Raw genomic sequence first — 13,063 nt, 5'->3', positions numbered from 1 at the left:
GAACATAATAAAAGTTGGCCTGGAAAGGAGGAAAATAGGATACAAATAGGAGATGAAGGTCACCAACAGGCAATATTCACAGCTTCACAACTTCACTTGGGTCTGGCCCTGTTGCCTACATGGGTTCAGTGACAGCTACCCCCAAGATTCATTTCTAGGGTTGAGTCCATAGCCGGGTCAATTATAATCAAGCTTGGATTATTTGTTCCAGCTTTGCTGAGTGGGAGTTGGATACCAGTGTAATGTGATAAACGATGTTTTATTGGTCCTCGTGGTCAGGATTTGTTCTATTCACTGGGGCCATAATAAACGTGTGCCCCAAATAGCACATGAAGTTCTATGTAGCCAGATTAAAATGCCCTCTAAGTAGTCTCAATGCCATGTTTTTTTCAGTCTCCAAATTGGCATGACCTAATAGGGAAAGAGTGCTGTAAACAAGAGGGAACACTTTATTGTCCATCAAGAGAGAGACATGTCCTATTTCCTCCTTGGCTTAGCTTGCCAAGTTTGGTACAACAGAAACCCAGTGAAGATTCAGGATGTCTCAAAATCAAAGCACATAATAAAGGAACATGGTGCTAATGTCAAAGTTTGGTTTAATTTTCAAGACTTTATTATTTAAAGTTATAGATACACTTCGGGGCTTTTGAAAGAACACTGAACATACTTTAAAAATATTTCATTTAAGCTACTTTGACTCACCTTCCACTTACAAACTATTTTCTATGTTACCTAAAATACAAACAGCAAGATAATTATTTTTTGGAACAATGCTATCTAAATCCTGAGGGAAACAGTAACAATAACAGATTTAAAATATTGGATGCTTATAGATACTTATAAAATACATCACAAATATTTTCTCTAATGATCGGCAATATTTTGTGGTTTTTGAATCCAGAAATTGAAAGGTTAATCAGCTTATCCAAGATCACATATGTTTTAGTCTCAGTTCTTCAGAGAAAACAGATCCAATGGGGGCGGGGGGTGTGTGTGTATATGTGATATTTATCTTAGTATAATAAAAATATTTATTTTGAGGAATTGGCTCATATAATTATGGAGACTGAGAAGTCCCAAGATCTGCATTTGGCAAGCTGGAGGCCCAGGAGAGCCAATGGTAACAGTTCTAGTCTGAGTCTGAAGGCCTGAGAGACAGAAGAGCTGATGGTGTAAGGTTTACTCTGAGTCTGAAGGCAGAAGAATACTGATGTCCCAGCAGTCAAGCAGGGAGTGTGAATTCTCTCTTACTCAGTCTTTTGTTCTCTCCAGGACTTCAACAGATTGGATGGGGCCCACTTACACTGGGAGGGCAATCTGCCTTACTTAGTCTACGGATTCAAATGTTAATCTCATCTAAAAACATCCTCACAGACATACCCAGAATAATGCCTAAACAAATGTCTGGGCACCCCATGGCTCCATCAGGTTGACACATAAAATTAACCACCACAGCATAGCTGGAAAGCGGCTGAGATGGGGGATTTAAATACAGATCAATTTAACTGTAAGGTCCATAGTTTTTCATCACATCACTCTACCCCAAAGGAGGTGAGTTTTCTGATCCCAAGCTCCAACTTTAAGAGCTACATTGATTGTTTTGGGATGTGGGGGAGATCCTGTTAAAAATTCTTTTCATCAAATATTCTGAGATCACCCATCTGTTAATTTAGTTTCATCTGGCTCATCTCCAAGCCTCTGACACATTCATTGCTGGTAATGTTCTGGAAATTCCCATTGCACTTCCTTTTTGGCAAAGTTGACTTTCATTTACATTGGGGTTACTAAGAATTTCAGACAATAAAAAGTAGCTTATCATCCAAAAAAGCTAAGGCCTTCTAATTTTTTTTTCTTTTTTTTTGTGATGGAGTTTTTTTTTCTTCTTTTTAAGATAGAGTTTCACTCTTGTTGCCCAGGTTGGAGTGCAGTAGCGTGATCTTGGCTCACTGCAACCTCCGCCTCCTGGGTTCAAATGATTCTCTGCCTCAGCCTCCCGAGTTGCTGAGATTACAGGCATGTGCCACCACACTCGGCTAATTTTGTATTTTTAGTAGAGATGGGGTTTCACCATGTTGGCCAGGCTGGTCTCGAACTCCCAACCTCAGGTGATCCACCCACCTTGGCCTCCCAAAGTGCTGGGATTACAGATGTGAGCCACCACACCCAGCCAGGCCTTCTAATTTTTTAAATTAAAATATTGTAAACATAAAACTTATTTTTCAAATTATTTATTTATTTGTATTGTATATATTTAGTGTATACAACATAATGCTTTGTTACACGTGTACATAGTGAAATAATTGCTGTAAGTAAGCAAATTAACATATCCTTCACTTTTCATAGTTACTTTTTTGTCATAGGAGCATCTGATATCAACTCTCTTAGCAAATTTTCAATATACAATATAGTTAATAATACGATACTATTAGCTATAATCCTTCTACTATATACTAGATCTCTAGACTTATTAATATTACATAAGTTTGTATCTTTTGACCTACATCTCACCATTTTCTCCCCTTCCCAAATTATTTTTCAAAAACACAGGTTCTTTGGTTCGAAAATCCAAATTTATTTTTATACCTTTAGTTTGCATATTCAAGAAGTTCAAGACTTCTTAATAGATAAGATATACTGCATAAACCACTTAGAGCTATCTAAAACCACATAAAACTCATGTCTTAAGAAATGATGATGAGCATTAAAACTTGAAAGGCATATTTCTCCCAATTTCTAGAATCACATTTTGCATTAGATACTATTATATCATCCACTACATCATATGTAAGACAACATTTTCAACCAGTCTGTCTAACCATACTGAGCAGTCTGTGAAACAAATCAGCTGAATATGATGTTGCCCTGGGCAGGAATACCCTGACCCACCAGGAAAAGATTGGCTGCAACGATGGGCTCCAGCCCTCACTCTCTGATCTGTTTGGTATTCAGGAAATTCTCTCTGAGTGCCTCATCTCTGTGGTCTGTAGGAGTTAATGTGCCAGAAAAGGAAAGAAAATTCATTTTCAGTATATTAATGAGATCAGACCCAAGGACAATTGAACAAGACTCTCCCTTTTTTTTGAGACGGAGTCTTGCTCTGTCACCCAGGCTGGAGTGAAGTGGCGAGATCTCGGCTCACTGCTACCTCCGCCTTCCAGGTTCAAGCAATTCTTCTGCCTCAGCCTCCTGAGCAGCTGGGACTACAGGCCTGTGCCCCACTACACCCAGCTAGTTTTTGTATTTTTAGTAGAGACGGGGTTTTACCATTTTGGCCAGGCTGGTCTCAAACTCCTGACCTCATGATCCGCCTGCCTTGTCCTCCCAAAGTGCTGGGGTTACAGGCATGAGCCACTGCGCCCAGCCCAAGACTCCTATTTTTAAAACATGAAAAAATTTTCATGAATGAAATGCAGATAGAATCTGTAAGTCACTTGCTACATTAAAATACTCAGGCAAAGGGAGGTATTTCTATACATTATGATGTGTGCCTCCAAGCTTGTTTCAGAAATAAATATTTTAAAATAGGTACTTATTTGCCTGCTACATCATTAACTCATTCATTCATTCAATACATGTCCATTAGGCATCTCTCATTTTAAGTCATTTTTATGCTGGGTAGTTTAAGGGGTTTTAAGGTAAACAGTAGAAGTGTTGAGAGAAGACAAACACCCAAATAACTGAAATGCAAAACAGAGCATTATAAGTGCTGAGCAAGAGGAAAAACAAAGAGTTATCAGGATTTAAAACAGGGTAAAATTAAACAGAGCACCAAATGAAGTAAATTAGGAAATATTTTATGAAGGAAGAAGAAGGTGATTTTAGCCTTGAAGGATGGTAGGCACTTCTGGCAAAGCACCAATATAAGCATAAGTCTGTTGGTGGGAAAGTTCACTGTACAGCACAGCTTGGTTGATGGCAAGAGTGTGGGAGATTGGGATGGAATGATGGACCCAGCACAGATCAAGAAGAAACCAGAGAGGCCATATTGGAATTAAAAGTTAAACTCAACTGGAAAGCAATTGCTTGTGCACACTGTGACCAGTGTGGTCTGCAAGTCGGAAGCCCTCTGCTCTACTCTGGCCTCCTCTGTGTCTTCTGGGGCTTCTTTCACCTCTCTGGGCCTCAGAGTCCATACATGTAAAATGAAAATACCACTCTGCCGACTTCATGAATTTGTTATAATGATTAGATAATGTAGATTATTACTGATTTTCAATGTTGGGTGGTAGAGGAGTTGGTTAGAGCTATGCTATTTAACTTTTCAGAGCTCAAAACATAAATAATTTTTAATGTAAAACAGCCTTCAAAATTCTCTTTAAATAATATTGCTAGACCCACAGAAACATAAATCAAAAACAAGTTAATCATATATCATGGCAATGATGATAAATTGCTTTTTTATGACCTTTTTAATATAGATGCTATTAAGATTCCAGTTGAAAGGAAACTAAAAATTAGAGAGGGGAAGTAGTTTTCTACAGTTATGGGCTGGAAAGTAGCAGAGCTAAGTCTATAAACTCAAGCAGCCAGACTTAAGTTGAGATGTTAAACACAGGCTAAACTGCTCTAAAATAAAGCAAGAATGCTACGATCTTGCATATGGTTTTAATAAAAGAAAAAAGACATACTTTTGGTGACTATTATCCAAAGATTATTAATCCAAACAGATAATTTTAAATTCTCTTTTATTTAAAAAAGTACACAAAAGAAAATATTTAATACTTACATTATGAATCGGTGAATTGAAATTAAAATGGGATACTATTTTTAGTTAACATTTTAGCAGATGCCTTAAAACACTGTTCACATATTTTTTTCAGTTTATAAATTAAGGCAGGTTCATCATAGAAAACTGAAAAAATATTGAACAGCATAAAGGCAATAAAACAACCCACAGTCTTATCATTAACATTTTATTAAATGTCTTTCCAATCTTTGTAAATATGCTACACTGTTAAGAATTAGAAATGTTGGGGGCGGGAAATCCTCGGCTTCGGTGGTGGTCGTGGACATGTCGAGCCGGGTAGAAGTGGAGGGGCCATTCGAGGAGTCGTGAGGGGGTGACAGGCTAAGATTCGGAGAGAGAGGCGCTAGTGGCTGGACTTGACCTGGGAAGAATCTTCTGCTGACTCTCAACTTTTCCTGGAAAAAATGGATCATTCCCATCATATGGGGATGAGCTATATGGACTCCAACACTACCATGCAACCTCCTCACCATCACCCAACCACTTCAGCCTCACACTCCCGTGGTGGAGGAGACAGCAACATGATGATGATGATGTCTATGACCTTCTACTTTGGCTTTAAGAATGTGGAACTACTGTTTTCCGGTTTGGTGATCAATACAGCTGGAGAAATGGCTGGAGCTTTTGTGGCAGTGATTATACTAGCAGTGTTCTATGAAGGACTCGATAGCCCAAGACAGCCTGCTGTGTAAGTCACAAGTCAGCTTTTGCTACAATTCCATGCCTGTCCCAGGACCAAATGGAACCATCCTTATGTAGACACACAAAACTGTTGGGCAGCAGATGCTGAGCTTTCCTCACCTCCTGCAAACAGTGCTGCACATCATCCAGGTGGTCATAAGCTACCTCCTCATGCTCATCTTCATGACCTACAATGGGTACCTCTGCATTGCAGTAACAGCAGGGGCCGGTACAAGATACTTCCTCTTCAGCTGGAAGAGGGCAGTGGTAGTGGACATAACAGAGTATTGCCATTGACGTCAAACTCTATGGCATGGCCTTATCGATTGCACTGGGAAGCTGTTCAAGACTTGAAGATGTGATTCCTGCTCCAATCACCCCTTCTTGCTCCTCTTTGTGCACGTACACACACACACACACACACACACACACCTGCTCAACAGAGGTTTAGTTTACAGTCTCTGAGCTAAAGTAGTAAACTCCCAAATTGTTTTTTCTAATAAGCTGAGATTCCCATTTCTCTTAAGGAGAAGCCACCCATGAGATGTCTTTTCCTTCTCCATCATCTTAGAGCCAAGTTATATGTTCTTATCTAATCCATGTAGCTTTTTATTCATTGACTTGATCATCTGCTTCCTTTCTGGATGTTTAACAGATAGTAAGTAAATTTTTTTTGCCCTGGGTCAGTGATGGAAAGGGGTTAACTTCAGCCAGGACTGATGGCAGCTGAGGGAAATTCTCGCCCAACTAAACCCAGAACTCAAACTTAACATTAGAACCATTAGAACATTAGAACATTAACATTAGAACATTAGAAAACAAGGTCCAAGGCTGGGCGCAGTGGCCCACAGATATAATCCCAGCACTATGGGGGGCCAAGGCAGGCTGGATCACCTGAGGGCAGGAGTTCGAGACCAGCCTGGCCAACATGGTGAAACCCTGTCTCTACTAAAAATACAAAAATTAGTTGGGTGTGGTGGTGGGTGTCTGTAATCCCAGCTACTTAGAAGGCTGAGGCAGGAGAATCACTTGAACCTAGGAGGCGGACGTTGCAGTGAGCCAAGATGGCACCATTGCGCTCCAGCCTGGGCTACAAGAGTGAAGCTCCATCTCAAAAAAAAAAAAAAGAAAAGAAGGTGCAGCTTTTGGATTCAATGAGTGGGAAATACATTGTACCTTTCTCTAGATGCAATGCGTTATACCAAAATCTTTGTAGTGTGCAGAGGGGTGGTTTGAAACTAAACACAGACTTACAGCTTGCAGAGTGTGTATTCTTGGATGGCTGACTCATTGACTTGCATTCCCACTTAACACTCTGATTAGCATGAACTTGCCAATCAAAAAATGACAATCAATTTGAGAAAATAGAAATAGATATTTTTAAGTAAAACCATTCTCAGTTTACTTTTTGTTCCAGCTGAAGTGAAGCAAAAGAGTTTGACTTATTTTTCCCATTATTGTTTTCACATGTCTGCCTCTAAAACAGTAATTTTCAAGCTTTAGTGTGCATCAGAATCACAGGCTTGTTAAAACACTAATTGCTGGGCCTCAATCAAAAGCCCCCAAAGTGGCACTTCTGAGTTCCTGCTGATGTTACAAGGGACCACACTTTGAGAATCTCTGCTTTAAGCTAAGGAAATATTACCTGGTAGGTTGGCTGTCTGGTATTGGGCATGGAAATTTGAATTGCTGATTGGTAGATGGTGTGTCTGGACTTAACTCACATATAAATACTGCTGATCAATACCTAATCATTCCACATTTATTGAGCTCCACCTGTGTGTATGTGTACCCAAGCACACATCCGTGAAAGGCTATAGCCAAAGTATTTTTACTAGCCTGTATGAAATCACTGGCCTTTATTTTTAAAGGTCTATGGTTTCTTGGAAGTAGTTTGATTGTTGAGAGAGACCTTTGATCTGCAGTGTAAATCTACCAGTCTTGAGCCAGAAGGGCAAAAGCAGAGCTTTCTCTTTGGTAAGACTCAGGGTGTGGTTTGCTGATGGCCAGATTTTCCTCAGGCTCCAACAACTGTGCTCACACCAAGCAGATTCTCATCCTCTATGTAAGCATCTTTGTTATTAGTGGGGGTTTAATTACATTACAAGTGGCCAAAACCCCTGTTCTCAATGAAGAACCACATAGGATTTTTATTCTGTTCAGTCGTAGCCTACACTGCAGTCTTATTCCCGGTTCAAACTACCTCTTTAAATTGATTCGTTGTGTGCTGATCTGTTAAATCCTGCCCTCCTTGGTGCTAGATCTAGTTGTGTCTCAGGGCAGAGGAAACAAAACACAGCTATCCTGTTGGCCTTTGTACTTTCTCCGTGGGTGCTAGTTAAATATTGGAGAGCAAGGAATGTATACTTGTATGGCTTTGAACCAAGAGAGGGTTATGAGCCTACTGGATTGAGGTTAAAATCCAAGAACCAACATTTAGAGATTTGTGCTTTTCTCTCATTCCATCACCTTGCAATGATGATACTTAACATGAGCAGGGTGAATGACAGGTACTGACAAAGTCCAACACAAAGGTGTAATACAGCCTGTTGTCCCAAGCCAAGGAATCATAAAACCATGAGAAATCAATAGAAATCAATATTTAATAGTGACACTGGTGCTCTCTACAAATCTCAGCATGAAATGCCATAGAATACCCTCCCAACAACAGAATCTTATCAGTAAGGCCAGCTAGACACAATGGCTCATGCCTGTAATCCCAACACTTTGGGAGGCCAAGGTGGGAGGATGGCTGGTGTCCAGAAGTTTGAGACCAGCTTGGGCAACACAGTGAGATCCCGAGATCCCATCTCTATAAAAAATCAAAAATTAGCTGGGCATGGTTGTGCACACCTGTAGTCCTGGCTACTTGGGAGGCTGGGGCAGGAGGATTGCTTTAGCCCAGGAGGTCGAGGCTGCAGTGAGTCATGATTGTGCCACTGCACTCAGCCCGGGTAACAGAGCAAGACCCTGTCTCAGAAAAAAAAAAAAAAAGAAAAAAAAGAAAATTCAAGGCCAGTTAAGACAAAATGTTATGACTTTGAAATTCACAGAAATAAATAAATAGCAGTTTAGATTAGGTCTTCAGGTATCCAGGATAGAGATACAGGTATTCAGGATAGAGATAATCTCCTGAAAAATATGAATTTCAGAGATTCTTAGACTGGCTGCCAAAGGATGAAGCCAGTGAAGGAGAAAAAGCTTAAATTCCATCTTGAGCTCTTGGATTGTGATAATACAATGATTTCATTAGCTTTTCATTTCTGTATACCTGTTCATTTGGAATGTAATGCTTGACTTCTTTGTTCATTTTGGATCTAAACTTCTCTTTTCCTCCTTCCCTGTTCACATCTGTTAGAAGACTGCATCACCATTTCTTTGGCCCCCTTACTCTGCTGTCCTTTCCCTTTTCTTTCAGTTTTTAAAATCTCATGTCTACTGTATTAAATCTCCATAGCCCTCCTGATGCAGTAGACCATGGTATGCTGTGGATATAAATACCAATCAGAAATTGGCATTTATAAACCTGTTAGAGACTTTAAGCATGCTTCAAGAGGCAGTTGCCCCACTGGAATTTCTATAAGGCTGGTACCCTTCCCAGAGTTACAGAATCTTAGGTGCTATCTCTAGTCTGTGATGGAGGAACTCCCAGCATCCCCATTGTCCACAAATGGAATCATCACTGTATCCACCAGGAGATTAGAGATTAAGGTTTCTTCACTACTTCTAAGGTAGGGTTGTCTGAAATTCCCTTTCAGGCTGTGGGTACTGGTCTTGGGTTCTAGTCATAAGGGGTTCCTTATAAGGAGCAGGTGGAGGGGAATACATTTTCATGTCATTTAATTTTGATCTTGCCCTCTCCAGCTACTTCGTCAAAAGATACAAAGTCTGGGCCAGGCACAGTGGCTCACACACTTTGAGAGGCCGAGTGGGGGTGGGTCACCTGAGGTCGGGAGTTTGAGGCCAGCCTGGCCAACATGGTGAAACCCCGTCTCTACTAAAAATACAGAAACTAGTTGGGTGTGGTGGCGCATGCCTATAATCCCAGCTACTCTGGAGGCTGAGGCAGGAGAATCGCTTGAACCTGGGAGGTGGAGGTTGCAGTGAGCCAAGATGGTGCCATTGCACTCCACTCTGGGCGACAAGAGCAAAACTCCGTTTCAAAAAAAAAAAAAAAAAAAGTCTGCATTTGATATAATGCCTTACTTACTGGGGTCTACAAATAACGTTGACTGTTTTAGATTGTAAGCTCCTGGAGAGCAATATTGCTGTAGTAGGAATGTTTTAACACTGTCATATGAAAAAGAACAAAATAAATATTCTGATTTTGTGATAAAAAAGAATTAAAAATGTTTACATTTGAAGTTATAAGTTTCTCAGCAACAGAATTTTCACTCATTGCTATTTTTTGCCACTTTACTATACATAAGAAGATATGATTTGTGGGGAGAACATGTGTTCTCATTGTTCAACGCCCACTTATGAGTGAGAACATGTAATATTTGGTTTTCTGTTCCTGTGTTAGTTTGTTAAAGATAATGGCCTCCAGCTCCATCCATGTCCTCAGGCATGAGCCACCACATCCGGCCGATCTTGTTCTTTTTTATGGGTGCATAGTATTCCATGGTATATATGTACTACTTTTTCTTTATCCAGTCTATCACTGATGGGCATTTGGGTTGATTCTATCTCTTTGGTATTGTGAATAGTGCTGCAATGAACATACATGTGCATGTGTTTTTGTAATAGAATGATTTCTATTTCTTTGGGTATATACCCAGTAATGGGGTTGCTGAGTTGAATGGTATTTCTGTTTTTAGGTCTTTGAAGAATTGCCACACTGTCTTCCATAATGGCTGAACTAATTCACACTCCCACCAACAGTGTACAAGCATTTCTTTTTCTCCACAACCTTGCCATCATCTGCTGTCTTTTGACGTTTTAGTAATAGCCATTCTGACTAGTGTTAGATGGTATCTGACTATATAAATTTATATAATATACAAATATATAATACAAATCATATCTCTTCCCAGTCTTTCACTCTTAGTGGTGTGTTTTAATTAAACTACTGGCTTTTTACATAACAAAAAAATTAACTGTTCTCTTTACTGGTAGAAATAATGAATTCAATGAATCATCACTTTTAATTTTGTTTGACATCAAACTACTAAAATATAACATTATTTTACATATGTTTGCAGAATATTAATAAAGAGGATAGCACAGAATGGAGTTTAAGAGACATTGATTTAGAACACCATGCAAATGAATTGATCTTATTGGGCAAAGTTAGCACCCCTTAACCCAGGCTGGGAACTGACAAGCAAATGCAGGTCCTTTATATGAGAGTGAATGTGGTTCAGCCTAAATCCACCACAACTGAACCAAAAATGCAAAAAGGAATTCTTGGATAGAAGAAAAAGCATTATCAGAGACTCCTTTTTTTTTTTTTTTTTTTTTTTGAGATGGAGTCTCGCTCTGTTGCCCAGGCTGGAGTGCAGTGGCGCAACCTCCGCTCACTGCGAGCTCTGCCTCCCAGGTTCACGCCATTCTCCTGCCTCAGCTTCCCAAGTAGCTGGGACTACAGGTGCCCACCACTACGCCCAGCTAATTTTTTGTATTTTTAGTAGAGACGGGGTTTCACCGTGTTAGCCAGAATGGTCTCGATCTGACCTCGTGATCCACCTGCCTCAGCCTTCCAAAGTGCTAGAATTACAGGCATGAGCCACCGCACCTGGCCCAGAGACTCCTTCTTATCTGAGTTTTCATTACTTAAATCCCTCTAGAACATGATTATATAGGAATATTTGCCATTACATGAAAGTATTCACTCATGAACCGAACACCCATAAAATTGTTCCCCTTTCAAACAATCTTCTCTGCTTAGCTTGAATGACTATCCCCGATCACAAGTCAAAACTTTTTCAGCCTAACTCTTACTGCTTGTAGAATACTGTAAACATCTGACAACACAAGTCAAATAGATGGCAAAGTGGAGTTGTGATTCTTGCAAAAGATGCAGAATTTCATGAAATTGATGAAAATAATGTTGGAGAACTGCTCCAACATCAAGTATAGTCACGTGTCAACAGACTAGGTAAAAACTGAAGAAAAAAGATAAGGAATCATATAAATTAACACTAAAGAAGAGTAATGGGTAAGGATGATGATACAAGAAATGCTTCCAAAATGTACCAGCTTAAATGTCAAGGAATTTTTTTAATCCCTTTGGAAAATTGATGAAAACCCTTGATTTAAAAAAAGTTTTTGGTAAAAAAGATCCCCTTTGATGGTGTTACACAAAGGTAGTATGAGCTAAACAAAGTCGCACTGTGCCATCCCATAATTTTGTCCAAGAAAATGTGTCCTCTTCATGCCAAATCAACTCCTCAACATTCTTTGGACTAAGAATTAATGCATAGTTGCAAATAACCATATACATTTTGTTAATTTTAATATAATTATTTTTATTATTTACCTTGAAATATGCTCTTTATTGTAAGAGGATTAATTAACTTTGGCCCTTTCCTGGTATCATCTATCCTTGGATACTGAGTGCGTCTTATAACTCTGTTTTCTATGAAGAACTTTAGGGATGGAACTTGTTTGTTGTATTCCCACTTGTATGAGGCATTTTGTAAAGAAGTTCTTTACTTTGCAGATAGATAGCATAATAGAAGCACAGGGCAGACAAATGATCTGCAAAGGTCACACTAACAGTGTTTACATTTATGTCTGACTCCACTGCCTACTCTCTTTAGGTCAGAATGCCTCCTAGGCCCTCAAAAGCGGAGGCAGCCAGAAACCCAGCATTATTCTTTCTAATCCTCAGTCCTGTAAATGAGAAAATGATGTCTTACTTTTATAAAGTACTACTAATAATAGGGTCTGCATAGGGTACATGAGTGGCAAAGCACCTTCACAAACATATCATTTGGTCTTCTCTTATCACCCCAGGAAGTGGTGAAGAAGCAGGCAAGTGGGAATCTGAGGCTCGGAAAGCTAAAATGGCTTGTCTGAGGACCTACAGCTCAAAAACAGCAGTGTTGCGCCTGAAACTTAACACTTTTAGACTGTGGTGCCGAGTTCTGTTCTCTGTACCTCTCTGGTTTTTGGCATGAAAATAAAGCAGGGAAAGTTAGCAAAGAAATTCATTAACAAAGTTACCATTTAAATAACATCTCCATCAAATACATGGTCTTCATATTGCAACATTTCCAGGTGAATAACTTTGGTGTTTCTCTTCTGACAGTGGCGTTCACAATACATACAAGAGGGAGCTTGGAGATCACAAATTTCCTTACCTTGGAGGCCGAAGAAGATCCTGGTTTATGAACTCTCTGTTAGTAAGAAAACCAGCAAAAAGGCCTTTCAGATTCTCCGTCCCACATAGTGTGCTATTCAGGAGAGCCGATAGAGGGCGGTTACTGAACACAGATCGTGTGAAAATTAACAGCTTCCGAACTGATTTCTTTGCATTGGCTTTGTCAGTTTTACTTTCTATTTCTTGGGAAATATTTCTATTTCTAGTTCTATTAGATTTCTATTTCTATTCGTTTCTATTTCTTGGGAGTATGTCAGGGGAAGGCCAAGATCATAGCAGCAACACAGCCAGGATTTATAAAGTCTGCT

At 39.6% G+C, this 13,063-nt stretch overlaps 1 pseudogene; it reads left to right on the top strand.

The window, feature by feature from the left end:
• Nucleotides 1-5,075: 5,075 nt before the first annotated feature.
• On the top strand, nt 5,076-7,359 carry LOC134729910 (high affinity copper uptake protein 1-like; annotated as a pseudogene).
• Nucleotides 7,360-13,063: the final 5,704 nt, after the last annotated feature.

Source organism: Pan paniscus, chromosome 2 (assembly GCF_029289425.2).
Source record: "Pan paniscus chromosome 2, NHGRI_mPanPan1-v2.0_pri, whole genome shotgun sequence".
Taxonomy (NCBI): domain Eukaryota; kingdom Metazoa; phylum Chordata; class Mammalia; order Primates; family Hominidae; genus Pan; species Pan paniscus.
This window is presented reverse-complemented; position numbering and strand designations above follow the sequence as displayed.